The following is a 17,381-nucleotide window of genomic DNA, read 5'->3' on the forward strand; positions in this document are numbered from 1 at the left end:
AGGGGGTGTTTGTATTCTTTTTAAAGTAAAAGAGCTGGTTATCTCAGGGCAATGCCCTACTAAAGGCCCTTTCTTTTTTAAATATAAATTTTTATTTATGTTTGAAAATAAGTATCAACAATTGGGGGCACGCAGGCCACCTTCTCAATTAGTCGCATATTAAAGGATCAGACATTATAGTACTAAAAGCCCTTTTAAGGGCCACCAAAATGCAATTTAAAGGGCCCTTGGTAGTTTATACTAAAGTAGGGTTTTTTATTTTGGGGTGTTTTTTTTAAGGGTATTAGAATAGGATTAATCTTTTTTTATATATATAATTTTGTTTGTGTTTTTTTGTAATGATAGTTTTTTTTATTTTTTGTAATGGTAGTTTTTTTATTTTTGGTAATGTTAGGTTTTAGTGTAAGGCAGGTTAGGTTTTATTTCACAGGTAAGTATGTATTTAGTTTTAAATAGGAATGATTTAGTTAATAATTGTAAATTTAATTTAGATCTAATTTAATTATGTTAAAGTTAGGGGGTGTTAGGGTTAGGGTTACAGTAGGGTTAGGTTTAGGGGTTAATATAGTTTAATTTAGCTTGTTGCTATGTGGGGGGATTGCGGTTTATGGGTTAATAAGTTTAGTAAGTTAATAAGTGTAAATGTAATTTAGCTAAATTTGTATTATGTTAAAGTTAGGGGGTGTTAGGGTTAGGGTTACATTAGGGTTAGATTTAGGGGGTTAATATAGTTTAATTTAGCTTGTTGCAATGTGGGGGGCTGGCGGTTTAGGGGTTAATAATTTTATTTAGGTAGCGGTGATATCGGGAACAGCAGATTAGGGGTTAATAACTGTAGGCAGGTGTAAGTGATGTTAGGGGCAGCAGATTAGGGGTTAATAATTTTATTTAGGTAGCGGTGATATCGGGAACAGCAGATTAGAGGTTAATAACTGTAGGCAGGTGTCAGTGATGTTAGGGGCAGCAGATTAGGGGTGTTTAGACGTAGGGTTTATGTTAGGGTGTAAGGTTTAAACTGTATTTTAATTTCCCCATAGACATCAATGGGGCTGCGTAAGGGAACTTTTGTTTCCGCGATCGCAGGTGTTTGGGGTTTTTTTGGCCGACTCTCCCCATTGATGTCTATGGAGAAATCATGCACGAGCACGTCTCAGCAGCGCTCTGATTGTGTGCAGTATGGAGCTTAAAGGGACACTGAACCCAATTTTTTTCTATCGTGATTCAGATTGAGCATGCAATTTTAAGCAACTTTCTAATTTACTCCTATTATCAAATTCTTTTCATTCTCTTTGTATCTTTATTTGAATTGCAAGAATGTAAGTTTAGATGCCGGCCCATTTTTGGTGAACACACTGTGTTGTTCTTGCTGATTGGTGGGTGAATTCACCAACCAATAAACAAGTGCATTCCATGGTTCTGAACCCAAACAAATAGCTTAAATGCCTTCTTTTTCAAATAAAGAAAGCAAGAGAACAAAGAAAAATTGATAATAGGAGTAAATTAGAAAGTTGTTTAAAATGGCATGCTCTATCTGAATCACGAAAGAAAAAATTTGGGTTCAGTGTCCCATTAACGCAACCATATCGCATGCAAAAGGTGTATGTTTAAGAACTTGTAATAGCAGCGCTATAGAAAATTAAATAACGTAACTTTTGTTGCGTTCGTAAATTTCTCTATAGCGCTCAAAATTCGTAATCTAGCTCACAGTATGTAATGATCGTTCTAAGTGTATTTTTTTATAGATTTATTGCCATATTATTTTAGCAATAAATGTGTATTGGCATTTTTATTGGAATTACATTTTTTTTAATTGTTTTTATTACAGTTGCTTGAAGATACATCTGTCGAGAGTCTTCAATAAAACCATTTGTAATCTACCGTTGCTTCCTAGTGAGTACATACCTTTTGAGCAGGATGAGTTAAAAGGTATGTATTGCACCGTTTGTGTTTCCCTTTCAGAGACCCATTTGGAGAAGGTTGCAGCGATTACCTACCTGAAAAGGCTGGCGCCACCATTGAATACCTGTTTGATATCTGGTGTTGGAGAGACCAGTACTGCAGCTACTCGAAGGGAAGTTAACTATGTTCTATTTTATTGTATCAAAGATAACATTCTACTTTTACACTCACACACACACACAGAAACACACACGGTTGGCACACAAGGACATACAGTATACACTGGGATACACACAACAACAGGATCACACACACAGGGACACATACAAGGACACACACACAGGGACACACATATCGGGCACACAAGGACACACACACAGGGACACACACACAGAAACAAACAATGGGGGCACACAAGGACACATACACTGGGATACACACAAAAACAGGATCACACAGGGGCACACACAAGGGTATACACACACAGAAACACAGACACACACACAGAAACAAACACATGGGTGACAAAAAGACACACACACACACTGGGATACACACACAAACAGGGACACACATACAAGGACGCATACAAGGACACACACACAGGGGGACCACAGGGACACACACACTGGGATATACACACAAACATGCACATATAGGGACACATACAAGGTCACACACACACAGGGACACACACAGTTGGCACACAAGGACACAAACACTGGGATACACAGGTATGTCTGTCTGACATACCTTAAAAGAACAGTGTACTGTGATTTTTTTTTCTCCCTTTTAATGTTTTCCCAATTATTAATTTTACATGCTGGATTGTTTTACAGTTTTACAAATAACTAATTTACATTTATTATGTTATTTAAAATAGTTGGTTTTGCATGTTTTATCCCGCCTATACAGAAAATGTCAGTATTTAAAGGGACATAAACTCATGATTCAGCCAGGTCATACAGTTTTAAACAACTTTCCAATTTACTTCTATTATCAAATTTACTTAATTTTCTTGATATCCTTTGTTGAATGAGCAGCAATGTACTACTGGGAGATGAACACATACATTGTGTAAAGACAATGGCAAGAGTTATATATGTGCAACCACCAATCAGTAGCTAGCTCCCAGAAGAGCATGGCTGCTCTAGAGCCTACTTAGATATGCTTTTCAAAAAGGATACCAAGAGAAAAAGCAATTTAGATAATAGAAGAAAATTGGAAAGTTGCTTAAAGTTGCATGAAAATGTCTACATTTAGCCACCAATAAGCAAGCATAACCCAGGTTCTGAACCAAAAATGGCCCGGATCCTAAGCTTTACATTCCTGCTTTTTAAATCACGATAACAAGAGAACGAAGAAAAATTGATAATAGGAGTAAATTAGTTGCTTAAAATTGCATGTTCTATCGGAATCATTAAAGAAAACATTTGGGTTTAGTGTCCCTTTAAGTACTGGTTATAGAAAAAGAAGGCTGAGAAGAAATTACACTCCTACTGGGGAGGGAGAGAGGTACTATATGTTAATTGTTCCATTGTTCTGATTCTTATTTTACTGAGCACTATATGGTAAAGTAAGTGTCTCTCCTTTACATAAAGAATGTTAGAGAACGCCACATAATGAGACAACAATCCCTGATGGGCCTTGTAATACTGACAAGGCATCTTTTAGAATCTCACCAGACAAGAGAGCTTTAGAGAATAGGACCCTTAGTATGAGTCTTTGAGTATACAGTGAGATATACAATACGGATGTCTTTGTGTGTGTAGAAATATATAAATAGATAAGATAATGAGGTTTGCTCTCCCTGCAAGCTAAGCCCATTTGATTAGATTATTATTTCAATTTGCAGAAACAACTATTCCATATACAAAAATAAACCTAAAGCAACACTTTCCCATACATTTTAAACTGTGCAGCTGGTATAACAAGTCATTGGTAACACATTATGGGTTAAACCATTTTTGTCAGCACATTGGCCATTTAACGTTGTTTTCTCAACTTGATGGTAGTTTCCATGGCAACATCAACCTGGCCACTAAATCTGTCTTTGACTCACAACTATACTGGCTGTTATGAATTTTTGTTTAGTTAAACACATTGCTCCAAAGCAAATACATTCATATTAGAGTATTACTAGCCCTAAAAGTATAAATAATATTTTTCTTTAAGTCTCTTTCACCCAGAAGCAAGAGGTTCCTCTTGGTCTTCTTCCTAACCATGGTCTGGATCTAGTCCATGTTTCACCTATTTATAAAAATGTCCTTTCAATTCTGATAAGGAATTTAAAAAGGTTAAGGGATATAAATAGGAAGGATCATGTGGGGTAGAATCATGGGTGTACCTCTTGGAATTGTGCTCTTTATTACCTGTTCATAAGCACCCACCATTTGTAAAATAGAGCGCAGCAATTGTGTACATTTTCTTGGGGAAATGGTTTGCACACTAGCTCCACCTACGCTACTTCATAATGAAACAGCTATACTGCTACACAACAGTTCAACGTCTTATATATATGTAGAAGAAGGAGGCTGAAAGGAGACCCCAAATCAGCTACACCTGACAATACTTAAACTGTAATGATGCATGAGTGTTGCAATGGAAGATACATTTACATTAGTGAGGCCAGCATAATAGTGAAGGAGAGTAAATATGTATTTAAAGATGGTCAACTAATTAAAGGAACAGAAAAGTCCTAATTAGACATTCATGATTTAGACAGACCATACAATTTTAAACAACCTTACAATTTTTACTTCTATTGTTTCATTTGCTTCCTTCTCGTGTTATCCTTTGCTGAAAAGTTTATCTAGGTAAGCAAGAAAATTAGGTTCTAGCTGCTGATTGGTGGCTGCATATATGTGTTCAGCTAGAAACCAGTATTGCATTGCTGCTCCTTCAACAAATGATACCAAGAGAATGAAACAAATTTTATAATAGAAGTAAATTGGAAAGTTGTTTAAAATGGTCTGTTCTACCTAAATCATGAAAGAATTTTTTTGAGTTTTATGTCCCTTTAAGGACCAGGGATAAGAAGTAAATGCTGTTTTTTGTCTCTTCCAGGCCTTAGCCTGAATCCCTTGTAAATGTATTTCCCCTTCACGCACACCAGCCTATGGGGTCCATTTATCATTGTGCGGACGGACATGATCCGCTATAGCGAACCATGTCCCCGCACATCGATAAATGCCGACATCATACGCTGTCGGCATTTATCATTGAACCAGCAGTCATTGCATAGCTAGCAGGGGGTGTCATTCAACCCAATCGTATTCGATCGGGTTGATTTCTGTCCGCTGCCTAAGAGTAGGCGCACAAGTTATGCAGCAGCTTGATAAATAGACCCATATATCTACTCATACATCAAGAAAATGTGGGGAGATCCATAGTAACAGTACATTTTTATATTTTTTACCAACCACTTCTTTTCTCTTTCTATTTTCTTCTCTCTCACATTGTTGTCGATATTATAAATCTCTCCACTCTGGCAAAATACAAAAGAGACACCTACATCGCAATATAATAGGAGACTTTGCATGATTTCTCTCCACAAGGGAGTCTATGAGGCCAATTGTCTGTGTGTTCATTGCTTTTCCTTAATCTCTCTCCCATCCATTCGTATCCTCTCTCCCGCCATCTTTTTCTCCCTACTTGTTCACTTCTTTCTCCACTTCCTTCCATCCCCGCCCCCATTCTCTGTAAACTTCTTCATCCTTTTTCTCCTTCTCTATAATCTTCTCTTCATGTACTTTTCTCCCCACTTTAAATTCTCTTATCTAACCTCCCACCCATCTTTCTCTTTCACTTCCTTCATTCTCTTTATTTGTCCCTCCCACCTGTCTTTTCACTTTGTCATTCTTCTTTTGTCTTCCTCCCTCCATTTGTTCTCTCCCATCTTTCCATCTTACTCATTCCTGTCCATTCCACGCTCCCCTCTACCTTCTTTCTAGTTTCCTATATAAAATTATAGCATCATCTACATTACTATTATTATTTTTGTTCTTGCTTTCCTCCGAAAAATTCCTGTGGACTCCCTTAAAAATGGGCACAGGGGAGGTTGTGCATGGGGTTCACAATAAAAGGCACATCTGAAAACATTCACTAAAATGGGGCAACTAGCACAGGACTAGTTCTAGATAATAGCATTTGGAGGGGCAAAATGTTGATCACAAATCTAAATATCAAGGCTAAAGGGATACTGGTTAATGATTTAATCTTTTACTACCTATACCTATTTTATTTAATCCACATTCTCCCTGTCTCCTTTCTATGTGCTGAGCACTTAACATGTAAAAAAGGCAAATTCAGGGTAGCTAGCACCATTTTGCATTTTGGGAGTGTTACAGTAATGAATAAAGGCGCAGAGCACCCCACAAGTAGACACGTAAAAACTCCACTTAAGTAGCCCCTCTTTTTAAAAAGGAAATGCCTCCGTTCAAAGGATGAGGTCACACGATCAGGTAATCACCATAACCACAGTGACCAGCGCAGCTGACAGAACTATAGATTTTTGCAACAAAATTCCCATGATCCGATATTGCGGATCATGTCCACTGCACATCGATAAATGCGGACAGCATATGCTCTCGGCATTTTTCATTGCACCAGCAGTTCTGGTGAACTGCTGGTGCAATACCGCCCCCTGCAGATTCGCGGCCAATCGGCTGCTAGCAGGGGGTGTCAATCAACCCGATCATATTCGATCGGGTTGATTCCCGGCGTTGTCTGTCCGCCAACTCAGAGCAGGTGGACAGGTTATGGAGCAGCGGTCTTTAGGTCGCTGCTTCATAACTTGTATTTCTGGGGAGCCTGAAGGCTCGCCAGAAACACGGGGCATCAAGCCCAGTTCGGAGCTTGCTAATTCGGCCCCAGAGTGTGTTGTCTCTCTGTGATGCGTTGGCGTGTCCTCCAGGAGAGGGGTCATACTCTGGAAGCCCTCAGAGAGCATGGGGACAAACTGCGGGAACTCTGTAGCTCCTATGGGATCAGATAGGTTTCCGTGCCCCAGCAAAGCCAGCAGACTATACCAAGCCACACACATCCGGGGGAGGGGACAGCCCTTCTCAACACCGCACTTCCAGGGTAGGTGTAAGAAGGGAGGGCACAGCCGATCTTAGTTACTACATCACCGCAATGCATCATTATTGGAGGCCGGGTAATGCACGTTCTCTCTGGTTGTGAAATATTACATTGCCGATTTGAGTCAATTACACAAAATTACAATAAGGATAAGGATCATTGAAGACAACTCGGAAAATATGGGACAAACCCCATCCAGTATTGATTCAAAACAGGACGCACTATTTTATTCTCAAATATGGGATGATTCCGTATTTTGAGGGAAGGGTGGCAACCCTACCAGCAAGGGTATATGTAGCAGGCTGGTATACTATACAGATAATAACAGTGTAAATATATATAAGACTGGCATGGCATGCTGTACAGATAATAACACGCTTTTACAGTGTAAATATATATCAGACTGGCATGGCATGCTGTACAGATAATAACAGTGTAAATATATATCAGACTGGCATGGCATGCTGTACAGATAATAAAAGTGTAAATATATATCAGTCTGACATGGCATGCTGTACAGATAATAACACGCTTTTACAGTGTAAATATATATCAGACTGGCATGGCATGCTGTACAGATAATAACAGTGTAAATATATATCAGACTGGCATGGCATGCTGTACAGATAATAACAGTGTAAATATATATCAGTCTGGCATGGCATGCTGTACAGATAATAACAGTGTAAATATATATCAGACTGGCATGGCATGCTGTACAGATAATAACAGTGTAAATATATATCAGACTGGCATGGCATGCTGTACAGATAATAACAGTGTAAATATATATCAGACTGGCATGGCATGCTGTACAGATAATAACAGTGTAAATATATATCAGTCTGGCATGGCATGCTGTACAGATAATAACAGTGTAAATATATATCAGTCTGGCATGGCATGCTGTACAGATAATAACACACTTTTACAGTGTAAATATATATCAGACTGGCATGGCATGCTGTACAGATAATAACAGTGTAAATATATGGGACTTCCGGTGGGCGGACCTTCTGGGCAGAGGTGAACGACAAGAGCTCCATAAACTAAGTACTTGCAAAAGTTATTTTCAAGCCGTTTCACCTAGCCCAGACTCCCACACAATTTGTCTTGCTGTGAGAACCTTCTTTTGGGACACCGACAGCCGACTATCGCTCTGTGAGGGGCACGGGATTCTGCCCTAGCCTCCGGGAGTCAAGGCCGTATTGTGGAAGCCACGCGGTCTGCCGCATCATTGCTCCTGTACAGTGGAGGGTATCTACCTGGGGAAATCATGACTGCTGGATATTGTAAGTCAGCCCGAACCCAGCCTGAGACTAACCTACTGTGCCCTGACACCGCTAGCAGAATCCAGGGTGCGGCCTACCGATCCGTACACACATTTGTTGCCACGCACTGCTAGGCTCCTGCACTATAGGAGCGGAACATTGGGTGAGTGCACCGCTTGAAAATCAGCCCAAATTCAACCTAAGATCGCCATATGGTGCCTTACTACACCAACAACATCTGTGGTGCAGCCTAACAGTTTTTTACACACCGTTGTTGCCACGCAGTTTGACACTCGGTACTGTGACGCAGACATTGAACACTGGGTGAGTACACTGAGTTGGGAATTAAATACCCTGTGCAGCTACACATAACATTTGGACTTACTCAGTGAGCTACTTATGAACACATTTTCTAATTGATAAAACGGCCTGGGTATCCTTGGCCTATGTTTGGGCCTCAGAAACAATACACTGGGGTGTGGAACACACTGAACTCTGGCTTTGGGAGATAATACTGTCTTTAATAAGAAACACCTGCAGCATACACTATCCTCCCTGAAGATCTTTGGAGGTTTCATTTAAACAAGTAGCGGTACTCTGTGGCTACATCCCTCACTTTTACACAACCACAATTTACTCTCATGAGAGTAGACCAATATTTTCGTAAAATCTCATCCACGCATAGTGACAAGATGACTCATAAATCAAAAGCTGCAGATAAAAAAACACGCCAAATGATAGATTACCAGATGGACATTTCCCCACACTCTGACCAACAAACACCCCAATCAGGGGATCATTCATCTCTAATGCAAGATTTGAAGTCTTTCTTTTTGCCTAGAATAGACTCTTTGCAGGCGGGCATGGATAACTTAACAAGTGAGGTCAGGCAGTTCTCTACGCGCCTCTCAGCAGCAGAGGGTCGCATTTCAGAAGTGGAAGATAGACAGTCCAGTGCTGATATTTCAATCAAGCAGATTGTAAAACAAAACCAGTACCTAGTAGACTGTGTTGAGGACCTAGAGAATAGGAGCCGCCGCAATAACCTGCGCATTGTGGGGGTGCCTGAATCGGTCAGAGGTAAAGCACTCATGGAATTCGTAGCAGTCACCTTCCCCAAACTCCTAGGTATATCCTCAGAACATCTCCCTATTGATGTGGAGCGTGCTCACAGAGTGGGTCCAGACATCCTTCCGAATGATAGAGGCAAACCAAGACAAGTAATCTTCAAATGCCTGAATTTTCAGGAAAAAATCCTTCTCCTGCAAGCTTACAGAATGCAGAAAAATGTTGAATACGACTCAGGACGTCTCCTGCTTTTTCAAGATTATTCAATGGAAGTTACTAAGAAAAGCAAGGATTTTGCCCCACTTTGCTCGAAGCTGCATGAACAAGGCCGTCAAGTGGCCCTCTTGTACCCTGCTAAGCTCCGACTGACAACCCCTGCAGGCCCGAAATATTTCCACACACCTCAAGCCTTGGAGGCTTATCTCTCCACAGAAGCCAAGAACCCACAATCACCCAAGGCAGGCAGTAGAGACTTGGGCTGAGCCCAGGGACTGATCTGGAGGCCGTATCTCTCATCTGGATAAGATATGTATAATGTACTTGTTTTTTTACTTTGGGCATACTCTCCCTAGGAATTTGAGACTGAGTCCCACATGGGTGTGAATTCCGAGGGATTGTTTGCCTCGAAATGGTTTTGAAGTTTTATTTGTAATAGATTTGTTGATGTTTGTACCTGTTTCAGCAATACTACAATCTCTACGCTAAGGTAATGTGTGAATATTTTACTCTGCATGTGCCCTTCAACAAAGGGAATCTAGTTCACCACAAATGGTTATATTTGTTAATATTGATGTTTGATTTTATAGTGTTATTTTACTTTAGTACTGTCTATATTTATCTCAGCAACATTGAATTTGTGCTTCCAGTATTATATGTTTCTGTATGTATCTCATGGATGGTCCGTATACAGAGTAAAGAGCCCTCCTATCATCCTATATATGGGCATATATATATTAGGCTAGCTTATAGTAAATCGCAGCTCCTTAGGCATATTATAGTACATTGCCCAGCCCTGAATAGCCCTAGCTATTACAACCCAACTTGTACATACTTAATTATTACACTTAACTGATACAATTGGCTACCCCCACTGTGAAAAATTCTCATGGCTGGAGAAGCAGGTCATTTGCCTTATAGATTTTCATTTTTGCGTTTCCATGTAGTTTATAAACTCAATACTCACAACTATTCTGTGCCCCTTAGGTGGCTCCTTTTAGCACAGGATGATCAGGGAACAGATTACTGGATAACAAAGTTTAAGAATATATTGCCTAATACCCTTTCTTTGCAGGGACTGGAGGCAAATTTTCTTTTCTTTTTCCCTCCCACCCTCTTGCACCCCCCCCCAGATCCCTAATTATATTTTGCTATGGTACTTAAATTACTTTCTTGGAACGTGGGTGGTATCAATTCCCCCATAAAATCTATCTTTGCCCATTTGCGCAGACTAAAGGCTGATATAGCCCTCTTACAGGAAACACATTTGGAGGATGGGGAACATGAAAAACTGAGACGTGATTGGGTAGGTAGAGTGTTATATCTATCATACAATTCCTCTAGTAGAGGACTAGCAATATTATTCGGCAAACGTTTGCAGGTTGAAGTACATGGCACTGTTGTTGATCCAGAGGGCAGATTCCTCATAGCACAAATTTCTATTGACACAATCAACTATACATTGTGTAACATTTACGCCCCCAACCTTAAAACATTGAGCTTCTGGGAAACACTAACACAAAATTTAATCCCATTTGTAGGCTCTAACCTGGTGATAGGAGGTGATTTTAATTTATCCCCACAGCCTCTTATAGACAGAACCTGGGTGCAAGACGTCCCCTCGGCAAAACGGTTACGAAACTATAGGGGGAGATTTGAAACTAATTCACTAGCTGTGGTCGATATCTGGCATAGGAGACACCCTGAGAATAGGGACTATACGTGTTTGTCCAAGGCCAACTCCTCTCTATCCCGCATTGATCTGTTTTTAGTAGCGGACGCGCTTATTATGCAGGTGGCGTCAGAGAATATACATGACATAGTGCTCTCAGATCACGCCCCGATAGAGATTACCCTAGGGGATTTTGGTAGACGTCCTGGCAGGAATTGCCTACAATTTCCCTCATACCTAGTCACATCTGAACCATTTCAGAAAGCACTAATACACACATGGAATGACTATTATACAGACAATCTAACACACTTAGAAAACCCTCAGCTGTTCTGGGAAACCGCTAAGGTATTACTCACGGGACATATCATATCCTTCGTAGCAAATCTTAAACGTAAAACCCAATATGCCTATAACTCATTACAAGATACCCTAGGTCAAGCCTACTTGGCCTATTGTACGAATAAAACGAGTACCTTGTATGACTCTTATATAACGGCTAAACTTGAGCTCAACACCTTTGTTAGGCAAAAGACAGCTGCTGGTCTCCTAAAGACTGCAAGTAAATTCTATCGTTTTGGAAATAAGGTGGGTAGACTTTTAGCAACTTTAGTAAAAACCCACTGTACTAAGAAAGACATAGCAGCCCTTAGATACAAAGAGAAAACCTATACTTCACCCGAGGACCTTGCACACTGTATGATGACGTACTTTACACATTTATACACCAGCCAACCACCAACAAACCCAAATGCACAAATACATTTTTTGAACTCCATCTCCTTACCAAAACTCTCTAAAGAACAATTAGCAGCTCTGAATACTCCCATCTCTCCCGAGGAGATTCAATTTACCATCAAATCTCTCTCTTTAGGGAAAACACCAGGCCCAGATGGCCTGCCAGTGGAATTCTTTAGACTCCTGTCTCCCCAAGTATCCCATATTCTCTCGAGGGTTTATAATTCGATTTTCTTAGAAGATCCGCTTCCCTCTGGTTCATTCAGTGCAGCACATATTACTTTAATCCCCAAACCGGGAAAATACCACTCCCTCCCAGAATCATATCACCCAATCTCCCTGCTAAATACCGATTACAAGATTCCCATGAAAATTCTTGCAAACAGACTTAAAAAAATTATTCCCTCTTTACTACATCCCGATCAAACAGGTTTTGTAGCGGGTAGAACATCTGTGGTTAACATTCGTAGGATCCTTCATGCCATCAATCACTTTTGGTCGCTTACGGAAACTCAGCGAAAAAATGGAAACCAGGAGGCCTTCCTGCTGTCATTAGACGCAGAGAAGGCCTTCGACAGAGTGGAGTGGCCACATTTATTTAATACCCTTAGACAATTCCTATTTGAAGGCCCCTTTTTCAATTTTATAGTCAAAATGTATTCCTCCCCTACAGCACATATCTTGGTAAATGGACTTCTTTCCCCTCCCTTCATCTTGCAGAGGGGCACACGTCAGGGATGCCCATTATCTCCCCTGCTCTTCGATTTGGTCCTGGAGCCTCTTGCCCTAAAACTGAAGCAAATATTTCCAGGGATGTCTCTGAACAACCATGTATTATGCATGGCTTTGTATGCAGATGACATGCTTCTCTTTGTTACAAACCCTTCCCTACATACCCCTAGAATCACAGATGTGTTGGACGTTTTCAGGGACTTTGCGGGTTACAAAATTAATATGAACATATCCGAAATCCTCTGGTTGACGGAACACAAATCTGACCAACCCCAATTTCCTTTTATCACTCAGCCCAATACTCTGACTTATTTAGGAATTGTACTGCATCGAAATCCAAATAAATTATATGAGCTTAACATTATGAAACAATGCATCCAATTGCAATCCCAATTAAAGACCTGGACTAAACTCCCTATTGGCTTATCGGGCCGTATTAACTTAGTGAAAATGTCTATTCTACCTAAATTGTTATACCCGTTATTAATGCTGCCCTTCCTCCTCACCAATGGAGATTTAAAAATGATCAACAAAGCAATACAATCATTCATTTGGAAAGGTAAGAAAACCCGTATAGCGGCCTCTAAACTACAACAACCCTATCTAAGTGGTGGTCTAGCGCTCCCAAATTTATAATGGCACAACTGGGCTGCGTTGATACGCCTAATACTAGACTGGCAAATGCGTACTGCACACTTTACGGATCATTCCTTGGAGGAATCCATTGCAAAACCCCACGCCTTAGCGTATTTACCCTATATTCCATTTCGAGAACTCCCACCAGAACTCAAACAGAACTTAATGTACGGGGACATAATAAAGGCTTGGTGGTTGGCTCTGGGATACCTGGGTGGGAAACGCCCCTCCCCAAAATATATTCCTCTGACAGGTAATAGAGACTTTCCCGCAGGGACTGAGACAGCACCATTTCAGTTATGGAAATCTGTGGGCATTGACTCGGTTGGCACTATACTGGACCCTTTACTACATACCGTCAGGACATTCCAAGACCTGAAGAGTAGGTTTGACTTACCTAATACACATTTTTATGCATACCTTCAGTGCAGACACTACGTAAATACCTTAATATCTCAAAATCCCGGTTTCTGGGACCTCTCCCCTTTTGCGATCATGCACACAGCCTTTAAATTGGGTCGGTTTTCCCTCTCCCCGATATATCAGAGACTGCTCAGACACACTGCGGAAACTAACTTGACCAGCATTATGACTAGGATGAGAGGTGAGGGACTAACTGACATCTCCACCAATGACATTAAAGGTAGTCTGCTTATGACAAAAAAGTCTAGCATGGCGGTTCCGCACAGAGAAATGCAAGTTAGAGTACTTCAGGGTGACTACATCACTCCTGCACGCCTGGCACACTGGAACTCTTTACATCCAAACTGCTGTATCAAATGTAGCCTGCCCAAACCCACATTAGGTCATTATTTTTTCGACTGCCCCCTTGTCAAACGCTTTTGGGGACAGGTACAGTACTGGATCAAAATCACTTTGCATTTTAACATAGTCCTTGACCTAAAGGCAGTTCTTTTATTTGTTTGGGAGGGGAACAATACTACCAGGCACTCTATCGTTATACTTTGCATCATTTTGGCCCGTCAGTGTATCTTGGCCCTCTAGATCAACCGTAAACCCCCCTTATTGTCTCAATTTAAACAAAGGCTTCTTAAGCAACTTTTTGTAGAACAACTTGACACCAAGCTAGATATAAACCGCAGGCTCAAATTATTTCTTAGAAGTGGCAGGACCTCATAAAAACCCTCCCCTCCCCCCTACAATGCCATATCTTATGTCCATTCTCACGCCATGAACTTTTCTTGGAAATGTCCCTTAGGGGAGATTGGTCTGCCTTAGACTTCGAAAGTGAAAGAACACCACAGACATGTGGGTGGGAAGAAGTACTGATTGAAAACTAGTATTAACACCATATTATTGGGGTGGGGGCTGGGGGAATGGGGGGGAACACTTCCTCTTCCCTTTTTTTTTTTTTTTGTTGTGTGTTCCTTTCATGTTGCTGGACGTAAAATATGTGTTAAAGGTTGTAGGTTTAAGTTAATTTGTTACTTGAAAATGGTGAAAAAGACTGGTGATATTTGGAATCTCATGGAATTCTATTTGCCTACTGACCCACCTTTGGAACCCGACATCTGCCTGGAAAAGGCTATGCACTTACAGACTTTCAGGCTCTTATGTATTTGTATGGCTCCTGTGTGAGCCAGTAACTCTTGACATGTATGCATAATTGTTATGTTTTGTATTTTCCTATGATTCCAAATAATAAAAAGAATTTGAAAAATAAACAGTGTAAATATATATCAGACTGGCATGGCATGCTGTACAGATAATAACTGTGTAAATATATATCAGACTGGCATGGCATGCTGTACAGATAATAACAGTGTAAATATATATCAGACTGGCATGGCATGCTGTACAGATAATAACAGTGTAAATATATATCAGACTGGCATGGCATGCTGTACAGATAATAACAGTGTAAATATATATCAGACTGGCATGGCATGCTGTACAGATAATAACAGTGTAAATATATATCAGACTGGCATGGCATGCTGTACAGATAATAACACACTTTTACAGTGTAAATATATATCAGACTGGCATGGCATGCTGTACAGATAATAACATGCTTTTACAGTGTAAATATACTGTATATCAGACTGGCATGGCATGCTGTACAGATAATAACACACTTTTACAGTGTAAATAGACTGTATATCAGACTGGCATGGCATGCTGTACAGATAATAACAGTGAAATATATATCAGACTGGCATGGCATGCTGTACAGATAATAATACACTTTTACAGTGTAAATATACTGTATATCAGACTGGCATGGCATGCTGTACAGATAATAACACACTTTTACATTGTAGATATATATGAGACTGGCATGTCATGCAGATATAAAGTCTTCTTGTTGCACAAGCCTGTGCACCCTTTCCTTGTTCCCAGTTTGTTTGGATTTGAGAGCTTGCATTGTGTGGCTGTTTTAGGCTCCCAGGTATTGGAAAGGACCTTGATGTGGTACCTGGGCTTGTCCCATTTGGCCATTTTTGCTTTTAAATCTTAGGTGAGAGCTTGTGAGTGTTGGACTTTCTCTGTGTGTTGTATTAATTTGTTTTGTAATTTCCCTATGGTTCTTGCACTCAGACCTGTCGGGGGTTAATTGCCTGTGACTCTGGGGACAGCACAGCTTCCTGTGAGTGCCAGTGAGCACCCAGGGCTGTGCATGTTACAAGGTCATGAGATGTGTACCCGGTACGGTATGGGAGTGCAGTATATGTCTAGGGTGATTACATAAGCCTGTGCACCCTTCCCTTGTTCCCAGTTTGTTTGGATTTGAGAGCTTGCATTGTGTGGCTGTTTTAGGGTCCCAGGTATTGGAAAGGACCTTAATGTGGTACCTGGGCTTGTGCCATTTGGCCAAATGCGGTAACTAACCTTTCCAGTTTTGCTTTTAAATCTTAGCTGAGAGCTTGTAAGTGAGTGCGGGACTTTCTCTGTGTGTTGTATTAATTTGTTTTGTAATTTCCCTATGGTTCTTGCACCCAGACCTGTCGGAGGTTAACTACCTGTGACTCTGTAGACAGCACAGCTTCCTGTGAGTGTCCGTGAGCACCCAGGGCTGAGCATGTTACAGGGTGATGGGAAATGTACCCGGTCCGGTATGAAAGTGCAGTCCTCTTCCGTGTTTTGTATATGTCTAGGGTGATTACATAAGCCTGTGCACCCTTCCCTTGTTCCCAGTTTGTTTGGATTTGAGAGCTTGCATTGTGTGGCTGTTTTAGGGTCCCAGGTATTGGAAAGGACCTTGATGTGGTACCTGGGCTTGTCCCATTTGGCCAAATGCGGTAACTAACCTTTCCATTTTTGCTTTTAAATCTTAGCTGAGAGCTTGTAAGTGAGTGCTGGACTTTCTCTGTGTGTTGTATTAATTTGTTTTGTAATTTCCCTATGGTTCTTGCACCGAGACCTGTCGGAGGTTAACTGCCTGTGACTCTGGGGACAGCACTGCTTCATATGAATGCCAGTGAGCACCCAGGGCTGAGCATGTTGCAGGGTTATGGGATGTGTACCCGGTCCTGTATGAGAGTGCAGTCCTCTTCCGTGTTTTGTATATGTCTAAGGTGATTACATAAGCCTGTGCACCCTTCCCTTGTTCTCAGTTTGTTTGGATTTGAGAGCTTGCATTGTGTGGCTGTTTTTCGGGTCCCAGGTATTGGAAAGGACCTTGATGTGATACCTGGGCTTGTCCCATTTGGCCTAATGCGGTAACTAACCTTTCCATTTTTGCTTTTAAATCTAAGCTGAGAGCTTGTAAGTGAGTGCTGGACTTTCTCTGCGTGTTGTATTAATTTGTTTTGTAATTTCCCTATGGTTCTTGCACCCAGACCTGTCGGGGGTTAACTGCCTGTGACTCTGGGGACAGCACAGCTTCCTGTGAGTGCCGTGAGCACCCAGGGCTGAGCATGTTACAGGGTCATGGGATGTGTACCCTGTCCGGTATGAGAGTGCAGTCCTCTTCCATGTTTTGTGTATATATATATATATATATATATATATATATATACATATATATATATATATATATGTGTGTGTGTGTATTATACATGTCTATATATGTATATAATCAAATATAGACCTATATATACAGT

This window comes from Bombina bombina, chromosome 1 (genome assembly GCF_027579735.1).
Source record: "Bombina bombina isolate aBomBom1 chromosome 1, aBomBom1.pri, whole genome shotgun sequence".
NCBI lineage: Eukaryota > Metazoa > Chordata > Amphibia > Anura > Bombinatoridae > Bombina > Bombina bombina.